The sequence below is a fragment of the Adiantum capillus-veneris genome, chromosome 8 (assembly GCF_014529385.1).
Source record: "Adiantum capillus-veneris isolate H3 chromosome 8, ASM1452938v2, whole genome shotgun sequence".
In the NCBI taxonomy this organism is placed as follows: Eukaryota; Viridiplantae; Streptophyta; class Polypodiopsida; order Polypodiales; family Pteridaceae; genus Adiantum; species Adiantum capillus-veneris.
The window spans coordinates 147085356-147100982 of record NC_140938.1 but is presented as its reverse complement, the minus strand read 5'-3'; the positions used below and the strand labels follow the sequence as shown (position 1 = coordinate 147100982).

Genomic DNA, 15627 nt, shown 5'->3' with positions numbered 1-15627 from the left:
CGAGTTGCTCCTGTGCGAGCTACTCTCTCTCTGTCTCTGTGGATGAGGCATCCTCTCTGTGTCTCTGAGTGAGCTGCTCCATGGCCATACTACATGAGATGTATGAGGAGGAGGAGATAGAGAAGGCGGGTTGGAAGGAGGGTCCACGGGTATGATACACATGAGAGCATTGTAGGGTAGGGGAGAGAAATGGGTAGGGGAGGAGAATCTTACGAGAAATGAATTTTTTTACAATTGAACGAGTATGCGGAATAGAGAAATATTAGCTTGCTACCCATGGTGCTGCCAACTTATACGATTAAGAAAGATTATCGTATGGACAAATTAGTTGAAATCTCCACAGAATTTCCATCAAGGGAAAACCTAAGGTGCGGGCCTTAAGAGTGCAGGAGAGCGAGAGATTGAGGAGAGGAGAGGGCGAGACAGAAAGAGAGCGCGCGCGAGAGAGAGATGCCGCCACCTCGCAGCAACAAGCGCAATGTGCCAGCCATTAAAGCATCAAGCGGAGACGATGGAATTATCAAGCGCATGAACAACGCCGTTCGCGAAACAGCCCAGTATGTGCACTCCATCGCCTCAGGTTATGGAAAGAAGCTGCTATTGAGCACCGGCAAGGCGGCGTGGATTGCAGGTACTTCTGTCCTTGTGCTCGTTGTGCCCCTCATCATCGAGCTCGACCGAGATGCCCAACTCGCTGAGCTTGAAGGTCACCAGGCGACCTTGCTTGGTGCCCCTTCTCAGCCCCCTGGTGTGCTTAGATGAAACAAGGAGCAAAGCTAGATTCTGGTCAGTTTTTTGCTATGGATTATTCTGCCTTCATGGGTGCTAGAGTGTCTTGTATAGTGGAGATACCCTAGAGCTATTACCATAATAGTTTTATGCGAGATATGTATCTGTACATGAAATTTTTGCTCGTCCTCCGATAAAGTAATTAGCTTGCTGTCTGGTTGTGTTTTTTATGTGATGGTTGTAGTTGTTGAAGGGCACAACTTCTTCTAGACATCCATTGTGTCTTACTGGGCTCGGAGCATGTCTTCTCTGCAGCCCAATTGTTCTCATTGTATGTATCGTGTGTGTAGATGAATTGTTTTATTAAGATTAGCTTGAGGGCGCTCTCAAGTGCTTGTATTTGTTAAGTTTGGAGATAACACTTCACATTAACAAGGTGGTATGGAATATCTTGTGGTAATCTCGTGGCGGAATTGGAAGATAAGTCCTTTTTGCTAGTGACCTTAGACAACAAAGTATAGGGGTTCATCACAAACTAGTGATGGGGCATTGGAGTCACCTTGAGTGAGGATTAATTGTACTAGCTCTAGAATTAAGTGTTATTACTCATGCTCGAGACTTAAACTTGAATTAGAAAGTAAATTGAAGATTGAATGCTTGATTGATTGATTTTTGACAATGTGTTGCAAGAGCACCGGGACACAGGTGAAAAGTCATCTCTCACCATGTGGAGAGTCAATGCACATTTCTAGATGCAGTTATCATGTCCATAGATAAGAAGTTGCAACCTCCCGCAAAAGAAATCAAGCAAGTTTGCTTTCCTTTGGCAAGTTTTTAAGAGTATTTGGTGAAGATGAAGGTAGAGGAACCAAGTGTGTGAGCTGCAGCTTGGGTAACATGACTCGCCTCACCGGAATCCTGTCTAACTCAAATTTATTCGGTCAATTTTACCTGGCTGATTGTCTGGCTCTGTGGCGTGTGTTTTACATGTTTGCTTATGTTGTGGCATGGGTGAGTGTGTTCTGTGCTTGCTTGCCTATTGTTTTTAAGAGTTTTGGAGGTCATCTCTTGGGTTTCTCATGTAGATCTAGTTTGTGGCTGTGGTCGGTCTTGTGAAGCTTGTTTAGAGTCTAGGCATGATAGGGGATTTTCCCATATTTTTTTTGGATTGCCACTTGTGGGCCATATATATTTGGAGTGCCGCTTCATTTTCCCTAGTTGGTTATGGGGTATGTGGAGAGATCGTGAGACCTATATAGGAGAGAGGGCGTCCCACTTAGGCAAATTGTGCGAGCCTTGTAGTCTCTTGTGATAGCAAAGTTAGTCCTCACAACCCTCTCTCTCTCTCTCTCTCTCTCTCTCTCTCTCTCTCTCTCTCTCTCTCGCCTTCCGCGTGACCACACCTAGGCTTGTCCCATGCCTAGTGGATCTGGAGCGCATGAAGGGATGATTGTGGTTGCGATTTTGAGCCAGCAGGTGGACGATCTTTGTTTGCATGCTCGTCGGAGAGACTTCTTTAGACCTAGCCTCCAACCTGAGTTTTAGGAAGAAAACCCAATTGTACTTGTTGAAATTATCTAGAAGCACAAACATGCTTAGGGATCCACTAATGTTTGAGACATACGAAGGTCCACACAAGTGTGCATGGTAAGGACAAGGGGCTTCGAAGCTTGATTCGAGGTAGCATGCCTTTGTGTGTTGCTTTCTTAACTTACAAGCGCCGCAAATGCCAGACTGAATGGGCAATTTTTCCACGAAAGACTCCCTAGAAGGCACAAGTTCAATAAGCGTGGTGCGAAAAAAACGTCAAAACATGTTGTGCAGACGTACATGTCTACTTATACATACTTGGATGCATGTATACATCATACATAGACAACTCTAGATACATACATGCATGCATTCATGTATCTCTGTTTGTGTGTGCGTATGAATAACAACCAGTACGTGAAGTATTGAATACTACAATGGTATTTATCGTAAGGTATGTAAAGACTAATATGTACGCGTTTGAGTGCATTCTTGATCAAGGTAGGTTGTAGAACTTACAGATCCATTCATATGACATGTTTATCCGTACATCGAATCTTATTGTCTGTGGGTACATTTAAAACATCTCATTACAAAACCATGACGAATTTGACCATTTCTCACTCTTAGTAGCTTAGAAAAGCACCATGTTCTACCAACAATGGATTGGAGGTCTTATATAATAGTCGAAAGAGACTTGTATATGTTAATCCAGACAATTGTCTTACAGAGAAGACATTAGAGACTTCTCATTTAACTCGAGTACTTCTCCACGTCAAGAATTGTGTGATGGTTTGTTTTCTTATATGTTTCTTAAAACATTATGAATATCTTGAACAACTTCATAAGTTAGTTTTTTTGGAACATGATACGAATTTTCACTTGTTGCAAGAATCATATAGTTTAGTACTATCTACCTTACATTATAAACATGTACTAAATACTATGTAATACGTACTTTTCCACCTTGGGCTCAACGGATTCCCTCCAATGCAAGCGGTCTTCTGATGTTGAAACTAAGGTGGTGTTGTTGAGAGCAAAAACGCCCCTAGAATCGATCAGACCAAATTGAAAGTGTTTGGCCGTGCATCCTACATGCAATGCCGTGGGTGGCTAGTCCTAAGGTGCAACGGAAGTGAATGTTGAACTTTGCTCAAGATGAGTACTCCGAACTATGCTCAAGGGTTCGGTTTACTTACGAAAGGGAGAATCTTCCGTTCCTTCAGTGAGAGAGAGCGTAAGTGATCACAAACAAGTACTAAACACTGTGAATAAAGGTACTGAGACTGAGAGATAGAGAGAAGAATATGACACAAGAATGTTGTCAAACCCTCCTCCGAAGGCCCCACTCTATGGTGAGAGCGGTCTACTATTGATTGCACAAATCTCTACAATGCTTGGGACTTGTCGACGATGTCGTCGACGACGAGACGAGCTGAAATCTGAAAACGTTAAGGGCTGAAATCTGCAAATCTTTATCTGCTGAATTCTGACTCTATGTCGGTGACGATGTTGATGGCGACGATGCGACGACGACACAGTGAAAAGGCAGATATTGAAATCTACGTTTTTCAAGCTGAATCTGCAAACTATGTTGGATCTGACCGAGCGACGAGGATCTACTGTAGGAAGGTGAGATCTGCGAGGTTTGGGACTTCTAGTGCGATGTGTCTATGTTGAAAATTGAAAACACTGGTCTAGATGTGAGTTCTGTAGCGATGAATCTGCAAAACACTAAGCTTGCTTGCTGATCCAAAAATGCTAGGGTTGGTTTTGAGTTCTTGATGCAAAAACACTAGGTCCTGATGTGTCCTGCTGTCACCAGGTGGATCTGCAATGCTGGAGGCTTTGCAAGGCTGAAAACGCTAGGAGTTTCGGTGGGGGGGTCTTGCTGAGAAGGTGCCTGATGAACACAAGGTTCCTACTGCCTCTTTTGCCAGAAAGTACTAGCGCTAGGTTTCTTATAATACTTGCTTATCAAAATTGCCCTACCCAGTTTTCAACAAAAGTCACTTAAAAATAATAAGTGAAAATTGGCTAAAATAGGAAAAATAGGTCTATGCACTGTAAAAATGCTCATGGTGGGTCTTGATTGTAATATGATGGTCATGTTGTCTGCAACTAGAGGATTTGCATCTACTCTAAGTGTTTGGACATGCACGGTCTGCGAACAGACTCACAAAAGTGCCATATCACTTCCTAATCTAATTGAACTAAACCCATGTCATGAAGTAGCTTGTCTACGTACACATAGGGATAGATGTGCACGTGACACAAGAACCATGACGCAGCGATGGATGAAACTCTAGCGATATTGTTGCAAAGAAACCGTGAGTACCATCTTTTTTCATCTTGTAGACGATGGAGGAGTGTTGTCACAAAAATGATGACATGGCAACTTTATTGAAGGAAGAGCTAAAAAATCACAACTGATGACATGGCAAGTTGAGCAGATGTTCGCAGAATGTATCACGATATATAGATGTTGACATGGCAGCTTGGCCGCAATTCTAGAAGAGCTTCTGGGGGCCAAGATTAGTAGTTGCTTTGCAACCAGCACTAGCTTGTTGTATTTGATGCTTTTGGCCAGTGGCCTTTAAATATGAGCTTTTGGGGAGGCTCCTTAGCACGTCAAGTGTAGCGGAAGGGTTTAAGGATTGTAGCTTAGGTCAAGTACTTCGCACAAATACAAGGTCACTTTACTTCACTTGAGAGAAATGAATACAATAAAAGAGAGAGAGAGAGAGAGAGAGAGAGAGAGAGAGAGAGAGAGAGAGAGAGAGACGTCGGTGCATGTCGGGTCCCAACCACCCTTAAGGATCCCCTTTCCCTATTGCCAGAGCGAGTACTTGCTTTAGATTACTTGCACAATGTTGACACAATGGCTAAATAATGAATGTTGATGCTCAATAATTTATGTTGCCACAACTGGAGTCATGTACGGCAACAAGAAAATTATAAGAGAGTAGGCATCTGCAAAGATTTCATTCTTTTTTACTGAGGGGGAAGTTGAACAAGGGGCAAGTCAGATACATCTTTTAAAGATGTAGCATACTCAAGCCACATATCACGCATTTTGAGGGGTAAGTGATTTGGAACCTTTTCCTTGCCATCTTACAATCTTGCTTCAAGAATAGCTCACTCGCCCTTGTATCAAGCTTGTCTAGATAATTGTGCTTCTTTTGCACAAGGTGTTGGAAGAGCCTTAGAGTCACCTTTCGGAAGTGCAGGGATATTCATGGGAGTAGTGTCTATGATGCCTCTATCTCAAAATGTATCTGGAAATCAACTTCTTCCTATCCTTTTTAGGGTTGCATGCGTTATGTTTTGTCATGCTGATCAATGTTGCATATTGATCACCATCCTATCTCTATCGAGAGTCCACTTTCCTTGTCTTCCCTTGTAGGGTAAAGGGGCCAATAATGAACCGAGGTCCAAAACAAGGCCACCTTCAAAGTAAATGGAAAATACCCCCAAAAAATATGAGAATTATGATTGGGATGGCATTGGGAATGGCAAGAGCTTAATATGAGCTATCTTTTTGTATCAATTTCATTGAAAACTGTCAAACCTATTAAATAATTCATATCGTTCAACATTGAATGTCCCTCTATTGGCCCCCATGTTTTAAGTGGGCTTATATTGGCCCCTTTACCCTACACCTTTGACATAATTTCTTCGTGTGTGCTTCTTGTGTAGGTGTAAGACCTTTGGTTAGAAAAAATAATAATTCCTTGAGAGTTGTCTTCTTTTCTCCATAACTGGGAATTTCAAAATCAAGGCATGTGGTTTAGTAGTTTTGATAATCCCAAGTTCTTTTGCAGCTGCTAGAGGGGTGCTTTTATGCACTAGGTGCTTGTGCTTTATGTAGTTTTGATATTCCCATTTTGATCCCAAGTTCTTTTACATCTTCTTGCGGGGTGCTTTTTTGCACTAGGTGTGTAGCTCATAAACGTAATGTGCAAGTGTCTCTTAGCTACACACAATACCAATAGTCCTTCAGGGATTTTCTAACGAACACCCACCCAAAAGGCCACCACGAAAGCTAGGAAACACCTATTGTGGCACAACATTATGACACACACCAAGCAATGCACTTGAGTAAAGGACTTTCCCCCTTCACAAATTGCTTCTTCAAAAAAACATGTATGGTTCCATAACTTTGTTTACACCAAATTGTCTACGGGTTGCCATGTCTTGTACAATATGAGAAACAAATTGTGCCTTCTAAACCACAACTCCTAGAGGGGTCCTTTAAAGCTTGAAATTTTATTTGCAGTCTTTGTAACAAAACCATCGAACATGAACAGATCAAAGTTTCACACAACTATGTGCAAAATTGGTGCAAACAGAAGGTTGCCATAGCACAATCACCCGTAGAGAAGGCTAGTCGAGGGCAAAAACTGATAGCTACCATGGCCCAAAACTTGAAGAAATTTGATAATAAGGATCCCCCTTTCTTGCTTATGACTCAAATCTCACTTATTTACATGAAGCACCTCAAACAACAAACTTACGAGCGCATATATTGAGTAGCCAATTTGACACTGTAGAGTCGACTTGCCTTGTGTGTGCATGTATTAAATATACCAAAATAAAAAAACCACAAAAACAAGAGCATACACTCTCTCATGCCACTCATAGTATCTCCACAAATATATGCAAAGAACAAGGTCTTCTGTATGTCCCTTCAGTAGATTTTCCTTGCTCTGGACCTCTACATTAGTTTGTTTGGTTTTGATTTGAGGTTATAAGTTTGTGGATTAGATTTTTGTAAGAGATTCTCTCCTAAAGAAGATAACCAAGATTATGTTTATATACATGTATTTAAAGCTTGACATTTGAAGAGTGTTTTAAATGTCTCTTTCGTGATTTAAGAAAGATGGCATTAGCAACCACAATGAGCTTCTTAAGGCATTGAGGCTTCGTCAATTTCAAAGCAACATAATAATTGTATAGTAGTGTCAAAGCCACGACTAACACACCTATTTGACACATTGAATAGAGTTCATCACAACTATATGATATGTACAATGCTCCATAAAGGACTTTAGTAAGTAGGCACATCAACATTTTTCATGAATAAGTTTATACTTCCCTCTTTCCCTCGCCCAAATCATGATTTTATTTTGCAAGAGGAGGATTAGGTCTCCCCAATCTTAGAAAAATAAAAATTCTTTTGAAACATCTAAGTGCGTAAGTGAAGGGTGAGTTTAGGAAATGAAAAGACACATAAAGGTGGAAAGTCACCTTTTGTGTTTGTATAAAGAGGTCTCGACTTCACATTTGTATATTTGTGTTTCTCTTCTCTTTCATTTTCTCTTTAGCGATTTCTTCTCTTTAAAGTGTCCTCTCTCTCTCTCTCTCTCTCTCTCTCTCTCTCTCTCTCTCTCAATGTTGTATCCGTCTTTCTCACGTCTAGCCGATACTATTGCAAATCTATGTGCTTCGTCATTACGCCCGTTGCTACATGCTATAGACTAGCGCATCGTTTTTGTTGTTGTTGAGGGAATCTTTGAATTAAGAATACCTTCTATTTTTTTTTAAGCCATTAGGAATAGCTTTTAATTTTTGCAAGAGGAGGACTATATTTTGGAGATTAAAGGTTTGGAGCAATTGATTGCTATTAGTGAGGTGTGTGTTTTATGCAAACGGTTCTTGATGCATTTGCAGATTTGTATTAGGCTTTTGTTGTCTCTTGTAGACTTGTAATAGAGAGAGCACTAAATGTAGTAAAGGTTGATGCTCTTGTTTACAATGCAGGAGGATTAATCAAAGAAAAGTATGCTAAGCCATTTGCCATTGATGAAGCTTTTGTGGCTCAGTGGATGAGCGATAATCTTTGCGTCTCCAATGCTTCGTGTAGCAAGCTTGTGACAAGTGCTTCTTCTCCGAATAGCAATTAGTATGAGATGTATGATAATAACACAAGAAAAAGTTGAAATGTGTTCACTGTAAGAAAAATGATCATCTCATTAGGCAATGTCCTAAGTCTAACAACAAAGATGCTCATACGAAAGAGGAAAATGTTTTGTTGCTATTGTCCACAATATAAAATGGGTGTTTAATGCACATTATTAGTATGACCCTTTTGTACAAGATGCATAGCAATGACTATAGATTCATGCATGCGATACTTGACAATGATGCTGCAAAACACATTATTTTGACCTCTTGAGGTTGAACCATTGTTGGTGAAATGTGTGTGTACTATTATGACTGGCAACTCTTTTTCGCTTTTGGATGCAATGTATGTCCCTAGGATCAAGAATTGTTTACCCATGTATGTGCCCTTTCGAGGCTTGGTCTTGTTATGTTTGTGGTGATCGATATATCTTTATTATCTCAATTCAAGAGATACAATTGTGGTTGTCACTTTGTTTTGTGGGTTTTGTATAAAATTAGTTCATGACTAATTTGTGAAAGGTTAAACATGCATTGTATCTGCTTTAAAGGTTGTTTTGGATGCAAAATTATGGCGTGTCTTTGATCGTTTGAATGTACAAGTTTGCCACATTTGCATACTTTTATAGAAATATGAGATGATTGCTTCCTTGCTTCCTCTTGAGGTAGTTTTGAGATTTGAGATACATGAGTTTGCTACATTTGCAACAGAAATATGAGATGGTTGCTTCCTTCCTTCCTCTTGGATAAAATGCAACCCTCATTTGAATCTATAAGTTTTCTAAATTTGCAAACTGAGACGGTTGCTTCCTTTCTTCCTCTTGAAGCATTGTCAAGACGTGTATATGCATCTTACATTTAAGGCAAAATGTAAGGCTCTAAGTTAAAAAAGAATGGTCTTCTTTAGAAAGCAAAGCTACAATTGTGTCAAAAAAAGGGTATTTTGATTCATCAAGGTGTAGTTTTTGTGGAAAATGTTGTGCAACCATTGTTGTCATGTGCCATAGAGAAAAATACTTATTAACATATGTGTTTGATATGTTGTTGCCTCTGTTTTATAAGTGGTGGGAAATCACATATGAAGCATTGTGAGGAAAGAGATCAGCATATCTAAACTTCAAATGATGTTACAACTCACCTTATTATTGATGTAGAGTTATGGGATGTACTTGAATGAGGAAAGGATTGAAAATAGTCGAGCTAGAAATATGTCAAAATGGCTAACATAGAGTTTACATGATGGCAACTTGGATGCAAATGTTTCTAATCATACACATTTGGGTTCTCAACATACCTCTTATACATAAGGTTGATTTACCTAGGCTATCTTAGCCATGTTTAATAAGGAGAGGCTTGTGTATGGTGCTATATGAAAATGAGACAATGGTCTTTGTGTGATTTGTCTCTTGGCAAATTAAGGCCATCCTTACAAAAGCTAGTTATATGATAAGATGTAAACAAGATGTTTGTGTTGATTATTATAGGGCAAAAAGCTATTAAAACAATTTCAATTATGCTTTTGCTCCCAATTGTGATATGGCTATCATCCTTGGATTTGTGCAATTGCAACTTTTATGGATTGGAAGGTTCATCATTGAGCATAAATGAAACACGTTTTTGAATGGTGATTGAATGAGGAGGTGCCATATGTGCTTTCTCCTCAACTTGAGTTGCTCATGTTTGTGGTAAACTCAATAGAGTAGTTGAGATAAGTGCCTTTTGGCTTGTGGTCAGATTGCTGCAAGTGGCCCATAGTCATGCATGTGCTTTGAAACGTACACGTACATGTTAATCAAGGATCCAATGAGCATTAAAAAAATCATGCATTATGCCCACCATATCTTGTAGGATATTTGCCAAGATTCCTTGGTGATCCTTCATTTTTGAGTAGCCAAAAATGTGATCCTACATATGATCAAAGCAAACTCAAAAAGCACACCCATAGTGTCATGATGTAGTGAGAATGAAATATCGATAAACATTGATCAAGTAATTTCTCTCACATGGCACACTATACCATTCAATAGACTACTGCTGCAAGTTTCCATATAAAAGGCTCATCTAATATGTGTTTCAATAGAACTTTTGATCATTACAAACTTAAAGTTGAAAATGCACATCACATTGCATTTATAATAACGTAGAACGTAGATTGCTACAAGTATCCATATAAAAGGCCAATCAAATATGCGTTTCAATAGAACTTTTGATCGTTACAAATTTAAAGTTGAAAGTGCACATCACCACATTGCACTTATAACGTAGAACACGGACTTTAGAATCACTTGGGAAAAATAAAAAAACACCCCACCTAGGATAGATTATGTGTCTTATACCACCAAGATTGTAACAAACAAGGAATACTTTGAGCAAAGTCCATTCATAGCCAACTAATTCACACAATCTTGGCATACCATACCACCAAAACTTTGAAATAGTTAAAGTGAATTCCAACTAGTTCATACAATCTTTGCGGTCCATACCACCAAAATAGCATAAAAAGATATTGTGAAGTTCAACTAGTTCAAACATTCTTGGCATCACATACCACCAATGATACATAAACACTTCATAGGTAGTCTAGCTATAAACTTGAATGTCAACATTCCCCGGTGTTGCTAGTAAATCCCTACAAGCAAAATGAGCCATATTACACTTCTTGGATGTACTCTTAGCAACTGAATTCAAGAAAGAGGATTTGATATGTGTTATTCAAGTCTGCCTCAGTCCAACATTGGTGAAAGAATGATAAGGTGGTACCAAAAAGCTTGTCACGGACACAACTAACTCAGCTCCTTACTAGCTTCTAGTTTAGAGCTTATCACATGGCATACCCTATCATGCTATATACCATATGAAAAATCTTGATAAGTAGAATCTGAAAGGCTAAACTTTTGGAAAATTTCAACATACTTTACAAAAAATTCACCGTACACCACTTTTTTTTAGGACCTAACTAAATAGCTTAACTAGTGTACCGCCTTGTCATGCTTCACCCCATTATCCTAGAAGATGTCATGGTATGTGAAACCAATTGACTCAAAAAGAGTATAAAAGTAAGTAAATACCACCTCCTACTCTTGAGCACAAATCTAATCAAAAGATAATGGTGGAATCTTTGCTTAGCATACCTTAGGAAACTTGGTCCCAATCTATAAAGAATAAAACTTTGCAAGGTGATATAGGAGGAACGCCCATACCATATCTTATACACTTAAATAAATAATGTTTTTTGGTAAAAAAAAAACAAGGGCTTACATGCTTGTCATGAGGGAATGGTGCCTTTGCTTGCTTCCTAACCTCAAAAGCCTCAAAAACCTTATGAATTTTAACCACCATATGCATTTTAGCCTTTGCATAGTTGCATGTTTAATATGATTTTGCCAATTGTTAATGTCTGCAACAACTCTCGACGCTTGTGCAAACATGGAAACTTTTATCTCAGGTATATCTACATCAAGTGACGATTGTTTTGTCCACCTTCTTACCTTGTGCAATGAGCCTTCCGTTTTTCTTGTATTTTATTACATACAAACCATTCAAATTGAATCTAACTTGCGAGCTCTGATCAACGATTTGCCCAACAAAATCTAAGTTCTTTGTGATGTTGGGTATTTGCAGTACTTGGTGAAATGCTTTTCTTTGCCATCTAACAAGGACAATGGCACTCCCTATATGTGCAAGAAGGATACACTTTATCATCCCAATCAACACATAACAACAAGGAGTATCAAAAGCTGTAGGTCCCTAAATCATTCACCATGGGTAGTCATGTGATTCTATGTATCCAAATTCATGCATACATTATTGCCACATTTTTACAAATAGCATTCATCATATGCTACAAAAAAAGTGTTACCATGTATATGGTAGGATGTGTGTGAACACACGTACAACCGCCGGGGCACTTTTTCCCGATGCTAAGAGGTTTTTCGTCCCTTTGTATATATGCCCATCACTCTAGGGCTATCTAATCTTGTACTCACATTTCAAGTAATACATTATCTATTGTGTGCCTTGAGCTTCTTCTCCATCTTTAAACTGTGTGTATATTTTTGCAACATTGACTCGAACAATTGCTTTTTTGATTCTCATAAGCTTTGACGAGTTTCAAAAGGTCAATATTTACTTTGATTTGGGCTTGTTTTGGCCTCCATTTTTACTACTATAGCTACCTTATAGGCAATTTTGTCCTTTTGTGCAAAATTTTGATTCGGGCTTGTTTTGCCTCCATTTCCACTATTACAAGTACTACACATGCAATTTTGTCCCTTTGTTCAGAATTTCTTTTACCACAAAGTCCTGCACAGCAAGCCTTCAATAGTCTATTGTGGTTTGTGCTACTTAGTTTAGGTACTTTCTACATCAAGTTCAATCCTTCATGCGACCGAGACCAATGATGTTTTCAAGATGTTGTTTGTTGATACTCATTGGATGGGGACAACTATCCATTGTGGGTTTGTATTACAGCATGTACTTGTTTACAAGGGTGTATGGAGCATTATTTAAGGTTTTGATGTACGCCTAGGTTCTGTGGAGGATGATCTAGGTTCTATTAGTTATGCTCCTACTGCTAGTGTTATTTCACCTACAATTCAATGGCCTCTTTGAGATTGTAGGGATGCACAGGTGCATGCATTTCTTGTGTTATTTGTCAAGCGCACCGTTAGTCTTCACATCCATTCATCCAAAATATCAAAGTAGGCCTATACTAGATGGCTTGTATGTAGGTCACCCAACAATATCATTTCTCTGTTGAGCGTGAGGAAGATCAAATGGACTTTTTCTTCCTTAAATCAAAGATATCAATGAGAAACTCTTTGTCGTAGGTGAAGTCATTTCCAACCATTCACTTGTGCAAACTCTCATGGGGAGGCATTTCCATATCTCTATCACACTTTGGTTTCTACTTTGAGGCTTGTTGCACACGGAAATGATAATGTGTAATTAGTTTGAAACATTGGTCACTTTGTTGTTATAAGAGGCTACATCAAGAAAAAATAGGGTTAAGCAATGTGTTGTTGATGAAGCTTTTGTTGTTGCTCTTAGAAGAGGTAGCAATCACAGTGCTACTACTCTTAATGTTCCTTCTTCATGTAGCAAACCATATGTGACAAATGCCTCCTATAACAACAATGCATTTACTAGATCTATTGAAAGAGGAAAGAAAAAGTTTTAGCAACGTCCTAAACTAAAGGCTAAAGAGGCATGTAGTAAGAAAGAAAGTGATTTTTGTCGAATGCAGCCATTGCATAATTTGAAAATTCCATTGTTGATGCAAAAAGGGGTTTTAGTGTGCAGTGTCAACATGATCCATTTGTCTATGATGCATGCACGATTGAGGCTACACATTCATATATGTGATCTTTTGACAGTGGTGTTGTAAATCATGCTAAATCTCATTGTGGCTTCTTCACTTTGCTTGATGTTGTCAGTATCTTTAGACTTTCTGATGTACTTTTTGTGCTTGGGATCTACTCTTGTGGCATCAGGTATCTTGTCGTGTAGGCCATACAAGCTCAATTCTCGTGAAAAGTGTGTGGGAAAATTTGCAAATGCAGTTATGGATTCTAAACTTGTTTTAGATGCTGAACTATAACATACATGCTTTGGGCATCTAAATTTTGCTAGTTTGATGCATTTGTAAAAAATTGATATGGCTGCCTCATTGTCCCCTTCAAAGGCACCATCTAAGCATGTTCATGAAGGCTACATTCTGGAAAAATTGCAACATTCTAAGTTTTTAAAAGATGGTTCAATCCGGGATACTCACAGTTATAGATTGTTCACACGGATGTTTGTGGCCCAATGCACACTCTTTCTTTTGGTAGCCATTTGTATTTCGTGACTTTCATTGAGATTCCTCAAGGCATGCATGGGTATATCCGCTTAAGGCTATGTATGATGCATTTATATACTTCAAACATTTCTTTTTGTTGACTGAAAATGTATTTGGTTGTACTGTGGCCATCCTCCATTTTGATTGAAGGGGGAGTATACGTGAAAGAATTTGATTCATTTGTTTCGTTCTTGGGAGGTCATCCATATCTTAGTTGATTAAGAAGAGACCTACGCTGACTACCTCTGTTTGTGAGATTGAGCATGTAGTAGCTTTTCTAGTTGCAATTGAGTGTGTTAGGGCTTAGATTCCTTATGGCTAACCTGAGTATTGGACATCAATCTACCACCACTATCTTCATGGACATTCCAAGCCCATAGACAATTGTAGGTATCCTAGTGTTCCAAGTTTTTCTTTTCCATCTAAGGATGGGAGTTTCAATTCGTGCTTTAGTAGTCTGTTGCTCATTAGTGTAGCAGACTAGGTGCATGTTTCAGTGCATGTGTTGGAGTTGGCTTTGACAAGCAAAGGGGATAGTTCTATCTCTAGAACCACTTCTTGTTTGATCATCCGAGTTCATTCATGAGGTTTAGAGGTGGAGCATGTGGTGCCAAATGCTTAGCTGACAATGAAAATAGGTTGAGGAAGTTTTGTTGGAGTGCAGACTACTCCTAGTTTTCTCTTTACCGATGGTAGTGTGGCCATTGCCCCAACACCATATCTAGCATCTACGAGTACTAGTGGGAGCTAGGCCAAATGGCTGACAAGGGGATAGCCCAAACATATATGGGTGAGTACGATTTCCTCTTTCGATGAAGAACATGGCTTTGTAGTGTGTGTGTGTGTGTGTGTGTGTGTGTGTGTGTGTGTGTGTGTGTGTGTGTGTGTGTGTGTGTGTGTGTGTGTGTGTGTGTGTGTGAGAGAGAGAGAGAGAGAGAGAGAGAGAGAGAGAGAGAGAGAGAGAGAGAGAGAGAGAGAGCATGTGTGTATGTGCATGCAGGTGTGTGTGTGTGTGTGTGTTTGTGTGAGTCGAGCCTTTTATCTTACTCTTGTAGATCAATAGCCATGCCATGCTTACTGATGGTGTGCAGAAAGCTGAGCAAAAGTTTCAGCTCTTGCAAAGCTTGAATTCGAGAGTTGGATATTGTGAATGCCTTGCTAATCAAACCAAAGAAGAAGGAAGCTCCGTATTGGCCAATTTTCATATGAGGAGAGCAAGGCTAGTGAGCTGCGAGGTAAAGAGTGAAATACATCACCACTTTGTGCAGCTGAGAAAGCACTAGACACGAGGGTGGGATGATGCAGTGACGATGGCGGCCTTTGCATTGATGAAGAGCCACGATAGTGTTCGGTAGATTTTTGTCCTCGTGATTGAATTTCAATTTGGCTTTATGCTAAACTTTAAAGATGGTTGGCTACCATTCAGAAAAAGAAAAGAAAAAAAGAACTTGTGCGTGGGAAAAGAACGGGAGCTATAAATTAGGATAACAACTGAAAAAGAGGGATGGTGCCCACATGACTCTGATACCAGCTGTAGGATTTTAAGAGGTGAGAAAGTGAAAGTATGCAAATAGTAGAATGAACACCATTCACAATCTCTTGAATGTTCCATGCATGTGAGCCCC

At 39.4% G+C, this 15627-nt stretch overlaps 1 pseudogene; it reads left to right on the top strand.

Annotated features, from left to right (window-relative positions):
• Nucleotides 1-343: 343 nt before the first annotated feature.
• On the top strand, nt 344-944 carry LOC147453136 (mitochondrial import receptor subunit TOM9-2 pseudogene; annotated as a pseudogene).
• Nucleotides 945-15627: the final 14683 nt, after the last annotated feature.